The 12,747-nt window shown below is 42.3% G+C and overlaps 1 pseudogene; it reads left to right on the top strand.

Annotated features, from left to right (window-relative positions):
• Positions 1-1,958: 1,958 nt before the first annotated feature.
• LOC140664973 (uncharacterized) lies at positions 1,959-11,794 on the top strand (annotated as a pseudogene).
• The last annotated feature ends 953 nt before the right edge of the window (positions 11,795-12,747 follow it).

Here is a 12,747-nt window from a genome sequence, read left to right as displayed (position 1 = left end):
TACTGGCACGGATTGACCGATCTTTATTAAGTTATATCTCATTAATTATTGCGAATTTAGCAAAATGATATAAGACTTTTGTTTTCAGTTTAACACGTTCTATCTACCCACGAGTGTTGATCTGGCAATTCGGGGACATCCTGTATGTGTATATGTTTAGTGAATTATATTTTTGCATATAAATAGTAAATTAGAAAACTTACATATATGGTACGAAAAGGATTACGGAGGCTTGTATAAAATTGTTGACAGTTTTATTGCTGGTTTATTTTAACATATTTCACTGATATTAATATTTTGTAGTTAACAGGCAAGACAAATTGACATACACAATCTGCATCCATTTTATGAGAGTGACATATTTCAGACAAACAATTTTGTTTATAACTCAAGGAGGAAAATAATAGTACAGACTATCTAAATATTGAACTGGAAAAAAGCGACGTTATATTTTTGCGTATGAATGCAAATTGTGTATGTCAATTTGTTTTGCCATAAACCACAAAATATTAATATCTGTAAAATATGTTAAAGTGAAACAACAACTAAATTGTCAACAATCTTATACAGATCTCTGAAATCCTTTTCATATCACATTATATGTAAATTATCTAATTCACTATTCATATGCAAAACTATAAAGTCGCTTTTTTCCAGTTCAATCTTCAGGCAGAATCATAGAGATATTAGATATAGAGCACGGGAAGGGGCCGAGAACGCGATAGCGAAATAGAAGGAGAACGCTGCACATGGGCTCCTACTATCCTTGTCTATCGCGTATACGCGTTATAAAAATGTTACTCTTGTTATTCTGTGAGCAAAAGAGAGGGGCACTTGTATCAGCTTGCGCATGCGCGATAGACAAGGACAGCAGGGGCCCATATGCAGCGTTCTCCTTCTATTTCGCTATCGCATCCACTCATGAGCTAGCATAGCACTCCCGTGCTCTATACATATATAATATCTCTATTGGCAGAATCTGCACTATTATTTTCCTTCTTATTAACAAAAGAAGTTTGACTAATAGAATATAATTATTCGTTCGTAGTTTAAAATTTTGCATGGAATAATATAAATATGGACCAGGGAATATTTTCATAACACACACACACGCACGCATGCACGCACGCACACGCACACGGGGGGGGTGCAAAGGGGCCTTTAGCCCCCCTCCCGCACCCACCTCGTCCACCTCGCTTTGCGTGAAAAGCTACAAACTTATGTAAACTTTGCTTTGTCTTGCAACGTACATGCGAAACGAGGTGGACGGGGTAGGTGCGGGAGGGGGGCCAAAGGCCCCCCTTGCTCCCCCTCCGTGTATGTGTGTGTGTATTATGAAAATATTGAAGATATATATGAAGATAAAGCAATAAATATGGCATTTTGAAATGAAACATTTTTTATTTATAACTTTCTAACAAAGAACGAGCGACGGCTAAAACCTTTTAAACGTTACTCAGGACAGTGATCTTGATAATATATGTCAAGGTCATTAATTTCTGAAAGGGTTGACCTTATGTGAATATTTACCTTATATCCTATTTTTATAACTTGTTATTCAATAACTTCTTAAGACTTGCCCCTCCTTAAAAGCATTTCTACATTCCATTTCCATAATAGCTTTGTTGATTGGTATTGAAAAAAATTGATTTTTTGCTCCAGTAGCTATTTTAGACATTTATCATTATTTTCTGTTTATAAAATTATTTTTTGGTTACTTCAAATTTTAGAATACCTATTTTAATATTTTGTGGTTTCTCTATCATCACAACACACACAAAATACAAAATTATTATTATGTTTTAATAGCTTAATTTATTTTGCCTTATTATATTTTTACAAGAGAAAGTAAGACATGACATAACTATCATAAAAAGACAATTTTATTAATTACGAAATGTATTATTTTTTATATATAATGAAAGTTTGAGATATATATTTAATTTTAATATTTCAGAATGGTGCAGTTAAATCCATACAACGTAATGCTTTTACTTTTTGGAACTTTTACTGCTTTGAATTATCAACAAACTCCGATAACTTTGCAAGAAAGAGAAATAAAAAAAAATTGAACGTATGCTGTTAGAAATAAAAGGTGAAAAACTTTATTTAAAAGAGGAAGAAACATTAGATTTTTACGATAAATATGAGGTTCCAGAAGCGGAAGAAGTTGATTTATTAGAGGCAAATGAAGAGAAAATCTATCTCCCAGAAAAAGTTATTTGTAATGTTATGTCCTGTCGGCTCCACGTTTCTTCCTCTCATAAGAATTAATTGATAAGCGATAAAGAGAAGTCACTCGACAAACAGACCGTTCTTGTCAAATAACACTTTAAACATTACACGATTTTCGAACAAATACAGAAGGGATCGATGATGAAACACATTACGGTTCGTCACTATGTAGATTAAATGATGACCGCCCAATTAGTAATAAGGAAAAGTTGCACGATAAATAGACCGTTCTTGCCACACCGTAACTCAAATATTTAGACACGATTTCTAAACGAGTACAGAAGGGACCAATGACAAATTATCAATCTCTTATGTAACCGAACAATAAACAGAGCTGAGTAAATTCTAAGATTTCCTAATTTTCACGAGCTCAGCAACGATCAAAACAAGGCGGAGAAAAAATACCTTCGGACCAATCTCAATACGTGGTCCTGCCCAACACGCCTCAGGAAAATTATATAAAAAGAAAGAAATTCGAGAACGCTTAGAAACATTATTCTTAACACTCTTCAAGCACTTAGAACTTTTCAAGTCAATCATCTCAGAAATTCGGCGTCGATAGTCAGTAGTGTTGTACCAGTAATTTCCCTCGGAAACTTAACTTTCGTTCGGGCTCTCCTTTTAACGCAAATTCGAGTGGGAGTCATTTGACCACATTACATTTGACCACGTTACGATTGACCACGCGTTGCATTTGACCACATTATGATTGACCACGCGTTGCATTTGACCACGTTGCGATTGATCACGCGTCGCAATTGACCACGTTGCAATTGACCACACGTCGCAATTGACCATGTTGCGATTGACCACGCGTTGCGATTGACCACGTCGCGATTGACCACATAAATATTGACCAGCTACGTAGTCAAATGCAACGTGGTCAATAATAACATGGTCAATTGCAACGTGGTCAATTGCGACGCGTTGTCAATTGCAACGTGGTCAAATGCAACGCGTGGTCAATCGTAACGTGGTTAAATGCAACGTGGTCAAAAGCAAAGTGGTCAAATGCAACGTGGTCAAAAGCAACGTGGTCAAAAGTATCTGTGGTCAATAACAACGTGGTCAATTGAGACGCTCCCCGCAAATTCAGTGTATGATCCACGAGCACAACCCTCAACGCTCAGCTGCAGAACAACACCGAGACGAAGAGAACACCACGAAACTACCGAACGTAAAACTTCACCAAAATAGTAAGGCGAACTTAATTAGATAGAATCAGAAAAACACGCACACAGTTTTTTTTCTTATTACAACAAAAATAAAATATGTAATCTTTCCACCCAGAACATAAAACTTTAGACTCTCACTCTCCCTTTCATTATTCTGGGTGATGACCTCCGTACTTATGTAACACCCGCAATTAACACACACACGTACTCACGCAAACACAAATTAGAGAATAATTATAATTCAATTACAAACACATGTATACACATATTATATACACACATTTATAACCAAACTTAGCAATAATTTGATGTAATATACTTTCAAAACTATGAATAAATTTATGTAATATTAAAATTCAATTCTCTCCGTGACTTCTAATCCCTCTATCAGTTGAAAGCATCGGTTGAAAGATCGCACTTGATCCTATCCGCATAATAAAGATTAATTTCCTTTACCAAAAAAAGACCTTTTGACGAATGTCCAAAATAATAAGTAGATAGATAGATAGATAAATAGATAAGTTTGTTTATTGAGAGAGAGAGATTCCCTTTGGGGTTTTCAACTCTTACAAAATTACCTTAAAACTAGCTTAACCTAACTTATCACTAACTTAACCTATCTCCTGAGGGGCCTGCGACCGTGGGCAACCCTCTTGGCTCCCTCCTGCTCGCACCTCCCCTTATACACACACACACACATCTCCCTCCACCGGACTTCTGCTTCCTTCCTCTTGCTTGTTTCTTTCATCTTTCTTTCTTAACTATTCTCATCCCCTCGAACCATTCTCTCCCTTCTTCTACTATTCATTCTCATTCTTTCCTCTTTTTTCATTCTTTTTCATTCCACCATCCCCCCTATACCCCTCTCCTTTTCAATTTCCCTCATCCATCCCTCTCCCTCTCCTTCCTCTCCTAAAACTCATCTCACATTATCCTGCCAACTTTCCTCTCCCACCTTCCACTCCTTGCATCCCTCCCACACATGCTCCCATGTCTCCGTCTCCCTTCCGCATATTCTGCATCGTCTTTTCGCCTCCTCTTCCCAGTATTTACTCTCCTTTATCTTGCTCTCCAATCTAAACCTCACCACCCTTTTCCATCTGCTCTGCTCCCATCCTTTTTTCAGATACCCCGGTATCCCTTCCCCCTTCACCTCCTTGTACCATTTGTTAAATTTTGCCTCCTCCATCTTTCCCCTTCTTTCCTTCCTCTGTTCATCTCTATCCCTGTCCTCTATTCTTTTATACCAATCCTCCCCCTCTCCTTCTTCTCCTCCATCACTCTTATCCCTCTATCCTTAAAAAAACCCTCTCTTTCCTCTTCCCACTTTGAGCCCACTTCCCCTGTCTTACTCCTATCCTTCATCTCCTCCATGCATCTCCTCGCCAGCTCCCCTCCCTTTCCCTCCCTCAACCTCTTCTCAAAATCCCATGCTCTTCTTTCCGCTCTCACCCTTAGTTTCTCCCTCTGCAATTCTTTTCTCACCATATATCCCGGCGTCCTGATATCTACTCCAAGAACCCATCTTAGATATCTCTCTTGTATCCTCTCCATCCCCTTCCTCTCTTTCTATCCCCATATCTCCACCCCGTACCCTAACACTGCCCAAATCAACCTATAGAAAAGCCATATCCTCCTTTCCCAGTTCCCTCCGAACCTCCTCTTTCCTATCCCCCATACCTGTCCCATTAACACTGCCGCCCTCCTAATTCTATTTCTCACCTGTGCCTCCTGACCACTGTTTTTCTGTAGCGTGTACCCTAAATACTTGTACTCTTTCACCTCCTCCCCTTCCACCTCCAACTTATCTTTGTCATTCTTCTTCCCCTCTTCTCCTAAATCTCATAACTTTCGTCTTCCCTATGTTTACCTCCAGCCCCTTTCTATCCAGCCTTTTTTTTTCCAGCCTGTTCATCATACTTCTCATCCCTTCCTCCTCCTCCGCAATCAACACCAAATCGTCCGCATATGCTAATGTGTACACCCTCTTTCCCCCTAGCATCACTCCTCCCCACTTTACTTTCCCCATTTCTTCCTCCAAGTCCGCAATCAAGATATTAAACAACATTGGACTCAGAGAGCATCCCTGTCTTACTCCCTTCCCAGTCCAAAAACTCTTCCCCATCGCCTGTCCCACTCTGCTCTTTGTCTTTCCCATTATCTTCTCTATTCTCCTTACCAGTTTTTCTCTTACCTCTCGTCCTCTCATCGATTCCAACAAAACCTCCCTATTCACTGAATCAAACGCCACCTTTAAATCTACAAATATTGCCACCATCCTTCCCTTCCTTCCTTCCAGTTGCCTTCCTATCAGATAATTCAACACATACGCATTGTCCATCGTTCCCATCCCCTTCCTAAATCCCGTCTGATTTGGAGACACTATCTCCTTCTTCTCTACCTCTTCCCTTAGCCTTTCCGCCAACACTGTCGCATAGACTTTATACAGCGTTGGCATCAACGTCACCCCCTGTAGTCCCCCACCCTATCTCCCTCCCCCTTCTTTAATAATGGTATCACCACCCTCTCTCCCCATTCCTCTGGCCATCCCTCCCCTCCCCACACCTTATTACAGAATCTTCATGCTCATCTCTCTAATTCTCCTCCCCCGTACTTCCACACTTCCCCTGGTATCCCATCTATCCCTGCCACTTTTCCATTTTTTATTCTCCCTATTATCCCCCTAATCTCTTCTATCCCAATCTTTTCCTCATCCCACTCCCCCTCCCTCCTAACCCTGTACCCTTTGATCACTCTACTCTCTACTCCTCCTTGCAACCGCATAAAATACTTTCTCCATTCCTCCATCCCGATCTCCTCATTCACTCTCCTCTTTTCCCTCTTCCTCTCCATATTCACTAGCTCCCACACCTCGCCTTCTTTCTTAACCTTCCTTGCCTTCTTCTCCCATCTTTCATTCTCTTCTTTTTCCTCTCACACAACTCATTATACTCCCTCTTCTTACTCTTGTATCTCTCGCCCCCTTCCCTACGCCACTCCCTCAACTTTTTCTTCACCTCTTTTTTCTTCTCCTTACATTCCTCATCCCACTATCCTTCCTGCTTTCTCTCTCTTCTTCCTCTTCTCTCCTCCGTTTCTTTTATCGCCTCTTTTATTCTGTCTTCCATTTCGTCTCCCATCCTCTCCCTTCTCCTCCCTGTTCTAACTCCCCCGACCTCTCCAACACTTTTCTAAACCTGTTCCTTCCATCTTCATCCCATATCCCCTTCCCGCTCCTCCCTCCTTCTTTTTTCCCTTCCTTTTGTCTTGATTCTCCTCATCCATATTTCTAAAGGGTGATGATCTGAATCTATCTTATCCCCCACTTTTAATTTCTTAACTTTTTCCTCCACCTCCCCGTCCCCTATCGCGTAATCAATTACTGTATCTCCCTTCCCCCCGTAAATGTAAACTCCCCTCTCTCATCCCCTCTTACCCTCCCGTTAAGTATTCCCATTCCCCATTCTTCCAGAAATTCTATCAACTGTCTGCATTCCTTATTCCTCTTCTTATCTTTCGATCGCCTTCCCCTCTCCTCTTCCTCTCCCCCGTCTACTCTTCCTCCTCCTCTGCTGTTCTCGCATTGAAACTCCTCCCTATTAGCGTTTTCACTTCCTCCTCTTCCTTTCTTATCCACTTTTCCAATTCCCGTCATCTTCCCCACGCCCTCCCCCACGTACACTCCTAGCACCCTCCATTTCTCTTCCCCCTATTTCAACCTGCCCATCATCATACCCTTCGTTCTCTCCTCTATCTTATTTCCTTTCTCTAGCCACTCTCTATTTATACCCATCAACATATCCCCCTTTAGTCTTCCCCACCCTCTTTGCTACTTGTATCTCCCATTTTAACTCTCTTGATAATTTCCTCTTCACCCCCTCCCAGCCCTTCTCGTCTACCCATGTCTCCGATAACACTACTAACATCCCATATTCTCAAACCTCTCCAGAAATCCTCGTCTTTCTTTCTCAATCCAGCCACATTCCAAAACACCGCTCTCCATCCCCCCTCCTCTCTTTATCATCCTTCCCATTCTCCCTTCTCTTCCCCTTCCTTCTCCCTCCTGTTCCCCTCTTTGTCTACCCTGCACCCTAATTTTCTCTTGATCCTCTCTTCTACTCTTCCCCTTTTCATCTACCAACCTTCCCTCCTCCTCTTCCCATGTCCACCACTTGTCCTCTATCATTATCCTCCCCTACCCCCATCTTATCTTCTTCCCCGCATTCTCCTCCTTTCTCGCAATCTCCTCCAGTTTCCACCTCATCCTCCTTTCCTTCCATGTCCAATCATCTAATATTCTCTCCTTCCTCCTCCTCAGTCCATTCTTCTTCCTCCATATCTTCCTTCTCTGCTCCTCATCCTCCAACCTTACTAATACCATTTCCCTGCCTTTCTCTCTGTCTCTCCGTAGCCTTTTCACCTCTTTAACCCTTTTTTTTTTAACGTCTGGAAAATGCTTTACGCATCCCCTGTGCAGCGGGAACTCCTCAGGGGTACGTGGGACTCCCCCTATAGACGGGGTATACCCACTAAAAACCAGACGGTGATTCTCTGCGCTGCGGTTGAAATGAGTGAGCCCTGGGTTCGCTTTTGCATTCTACCAGGACCCACCCCCGCATTTTCCCCCCTGATGTTCGGGGAGGAACTCCATCCCATGGTGCGCCATTGAGAATAACCTCAATGGCGCCACCATTGGCGACGTTGCGGAACCATACACAACGCCACCTCTTCCTTGGGGTCAAGGTGCAATGGGGGAGTAGGTGTTCGCGCACCTGCTCCTCCCTTGACCCCGGAGAGGGGCGGGTTATTCCCACCCCTCACACTATGGCCGCGGATGTTAGCGGCCCTTTTGGGCGAGGGAGGCTAAGAACCCCCCGTATTCACGGCCCCGGTCGGATGTTTGGGAGGGAGGGAAATATTAGGGGCAGGCAAAACCTGATCCCCCTCACCCTTACCCCCCCGGAACTGTCATCCGACCCCTTTCCTGGCTCTCTTCAGTCTCGATGGGCCGGAGAGAGTCGGTACTGGGGGCAAGCCCCCGATGATCGCCGCCGTCGCGCCCCCGCCGGGAGAGGAGCACACAGCTCCCTCTCCCAGGGCGTGACCGCAATCACCTACCCCGTCCTTACAGACGGCAGGGATGCAAACGGCATCCCTCTATTTTGTGTCCAGGGGATCCACACCTGTAACACAGGTGTCCCCTGGACACATTCGAGGCGCACCCGGAGCCCACATGCCCCAACACGAGGCATTTGTAGCACCTGGGAATCCAGGTGCTACCCATCCGTGTCCAGGCCCGGGCACCCCTGCTCCTACCCTTGAGAGTTGAGAAGACGGCCCTGTCCTCGCAAGGCTTCGCCCCTCCACCCTCAGAAAGGGAAGGGGTGGTTTTATCACCATTCCCTCCCCTCTTCTTTTTCCTCCTTTTAGGGCCAACTGGCCCTCCGTTTTTTACGACCAGGAGCCCCCTTCAGTCTCCCCTCCATCCGCATCCCCTTGCAGACGTGAAAGGGGAGCGGTCACAGTTGGCGGTATTATCGCCAGCTGCACCTCTTTCCTTGTCAAGGCGCCAATCCTTTTCCAATCCGTTGGGAGAAGGACTGACGCCTCCCGCCGCATCGCCCTTATATCACAGGGGACCTCCCTCTGTGAGGGCATTTGTGTGGAGGAGGCAGACTCCTCCACACCCTTCATCACTTCAGTGGTGTCGGACAAAGCCTCCACCATCTCTACCTCCGCCATCGTCGGGAGAAAGATTTCTCCCTTCGAAGCGGGGGCGGCCATTCCGGCGTTGTTGGCGAACTCAGCAGAGGAGGTCTGCGACATCGCGTCGCGAGCTTCCCCCCCAACTGAGTCGCCACCTCCCTTATTGGAGGTGAGGCCTGGACCTCCACCTCCCTGATGGCGGTTCTCCCACCCGCCATCTCACTTTTCTCAAGAAAGACCGCCGTCGAGAAAGGTCTAAACCTTTCGGCGATCTTCCTTCCTTCCACAGCCATCGCCTGGAAGATTTCTTCCAGCGATGAACTGTAGCCATCCAGGATGACCGCCGCAGTATGCAGATGCTTCAACATCTGCAGACAGCGTTCTCTGTCTGTGCGGCAGTCTTCATACGTTCCCCAGCCCGGTCAACGATGGTTCTCGCGTTCCCAACCGAGGACTGAAAAGCCTCTCCATTGGTGAACTCCCCGTTTCGGCCAAGACCTTAGCGAAGGAGTCCATCTGTGATATCACAGCGGACGCCATTTCCCCTAGGGATCCTGCTGGCAAATCCGTAGGTAGCCCATGGCATGATGACGACCCGGAGGGGGCTGGGATGATACCCCCTCCGTACCGTTGTTCGGTATCCGAACCGAGCGGGACTTCTTAAAATGCTTCGGCATCCATCAGTCTTCGACGCACTCTTAGCACCCTTCGGGATCACGCGGAGGTTGTGAGTCCTAGAACCCGACAACCACACCGGGATCACTCTCCGGGTGAGCCCCCCCACCACGTCAAGGTGGTGCGTCATCGAGGGGGCACCTCTTTAACCCTCGCCTCTCCTTCTATATCTCTTATTATCCCCTCTACCACCTCTTTTCTTTTTCCTTCTTTTACTTCTACTCTTATTATTATATTACTCCTTCTTTTCTCTCTATCCTCCATCTCCATCTTTCTTTCCATCTCTTTCATCCTTCTCTCTATATCTCCTCCTTCCTCTCTTCCCTTCCCTCTGTCTCTCTTCCTCCCTATATCTCCCTCTCTCTACTCTCTCCACACACGCTCGTCACTTTCGCTCTCCCTCTATCACCCTCACACACTCTCAGACCTCCTCTCTCACTTTATCCACCTGTTCACCTCACTTTTCACAGCCTCTTTCTCTCCACGTCTCACTACTCAATGCACCGGAAGCGGAAATCCCGAAATAACAAGTAATATCGATATTCATTATCGTTCACTTGTTTTTGGACCTGATAATTCGTTCGACTCGAAATCTACATTCTAATCCGTACGGTTTCAAGAGCTGGCTGTTACGCCCTTCTTTCTAACTCATCCTTCCCGAGTCTGGACGTAACAGTAGTTTTATTGAAGCAACAATATTGAATGACTATAAGAGGCAAGCTGTGGAATATTGAAGGAGCGGTAAAACTAGACCAAGATCGCTTGAAGGAGTTAAACAAAAATTTAAAAAAGTTACATCGATACGGCAATTACGACGATGGGAAAAAATCATTGAAGGTGGTAGTGGGTTGGAAAAATTAAAAAAAATTTCTAAATACACAATTAACCATTTTAATGAAGCACTTGAAAGAAAAATCATCAATCATGATATTGATATCGCTCGATGGGCTTTTCAAGCACAAGTAAAAGAAAATGCGCCAAGATTCAAAGCCTCAGAAACATGGGTAAAAAGATTCAAAAAAGCACATAATATTGTGTCTCGGAAATAACAAAATTCGTAACAAAAAAATCTGTGCTACCAAAAGCAGACTTGGAAAATAAATGCGATACATTTATTACAAATGTAAAATATTATATTAATCGATATAGAGTGGAAAATATTTATAATTCGTATCAAAGTAGATTTCAGTTAGAATTTCACTCAGGTTGTACTTTAGCCGAAAAAAAAATATAAAAAAGATAGAATCTATATAGTACAGTCTGTATCATCAACCACGCATAGCTATACATATAATTCAACCGACTATTTCGGCTGATGGCAGATTATTATCACCTCTCTTTATAGTATTAAAAGAAGTTACAGGAACGTTTGGTCCAAGAGTACAGGAAACATTATTTAAGGCGCCTAATATCTTTGTTATGACTTCAATATTAGGCAAATTAACATCACATTATGTAAACATTTGGTTAAAGGAAGTATTTTTTCCGAATGTCGGACCACAATCAGTACTATTATTAGATTCATGGAGTGGACATTGTCCTAACATAATTTCAGAAACTAAACCAGATTCTGCAACAGATATTGCTTTCCTAACTATTCCCGTCGTTACAACGGGAAAAATACAGCCATTAGACGTATACTGATTTTGGTTGTGGAATAATTTTATTAAATACTTTTCTGATACTGTTACGTTGTTAGATTTTGTTTTGGATCTTCATGCTAGAAATAATATCTTAAAATTACAATCATTAATGCACTATCAGATCTCGTCGCCTAGGTTTCAAAATTTATTTAAATATGCGTGGTTTCAAAGTGGATACATGCAGAATAGATTGACAGAATTTGAAACACCAGTATAATTTTGTTTTTAAAAAAAATTCTAAAGTAAAATGCGATATTTATGGCAAAACAGCAATAATAACTTGTTCTTGGTGTAGAAAATCGCTTTATATAACACATTTTTTTCCATGAACATCATCTTTGTAATGAATATATGTCATAAATGTAAGACATATACATTTATATACATAAACTAATTCTGTATTGATTTCTTTAAAAAATATGTTTTCAGTTACTGATGAATACTGATAAAGTTTTTAGCAGTTTTTCTTATCCATGCAATAAATGTTGGTATTCTTTTACTTCTGTCTAATAAAAAATTCTTATTCATATGAAACTACGTTAGTAACAATTTCAATCCCAATATATGCACAAGAGACAGTTATTTAATGTGCCACAACTAAAGAAAGAGCGCAACAATTTATAGCGCAGCGCCTATAGCACGAAGTTATCTTGTTTTCTCAAAATTGATTCATGGAATCCATATACTATTATACATGGATGGATTTTGGCTTTTGATACTCTTTAATTTTTGTTCTTACAAAATTTTTAAAATTTTGCAAAATAAGGGATGGGGGTGGTAAATTATTAAAAAATTTGATAATTCGAAATATATAAGGCTCCAATATTTACAAACACGTAAATATAAACTTGGCAATGAGAGCCATGCGCGGATGTTAATGCGTAAAATTTCTTTAGAAATTAATTCTTTCGCGAAATTTGAATCGTGCACAGGGCACATAATTTACTTGGTGTATTTTACCAAGAAATAGATTCTCATTTTTGAGAATTCTCTAACTCCCCTAAAGAGATGTAGACGAGAAAAAAATACAAGGCGAAGTCGCTGAATCGGGAATCGAACCCGAGTCTTTCGCTTGCTGGGCGATTGCTCTTACCGCTGAGCTATTCAGTTTCACACCGATATTTCTCTTGTCTATTTGTTTATAAACCTATTGATTGATAACCGAAAAAGACGATTTTAGCCAGCGTGAATTTAATAATTCGAAATATATAAATATTTACAAATACGTAACTATAAACTTGGCAATGAGAGCCATACGCAGATGTTAATGCGTAAATTTTGAAAAAAATTTGACATTTTAAAAAAATATAATG

This window comes from Anoplolepis gracilipes, chromosome 4, assembly GCF_047496725.1.
Source record: "Anoplolepis gracilipes chromosome 4, ASM4749672v1, whole genome shotgun sequence".
Classification (NCBI taxonomy): domain Eukaryota; kingdom Metazoa; phylum Arthropoda; class Insecta; order Hymenoptera; family Formicidae; genus Anoplolepis; species Anoplolepis gracilipes.
The sequence above is the reverse complement of the archived record's forward strand: the minus strand, read 5'-3'. Positions and strand labels throughout refer to the sequence as shown.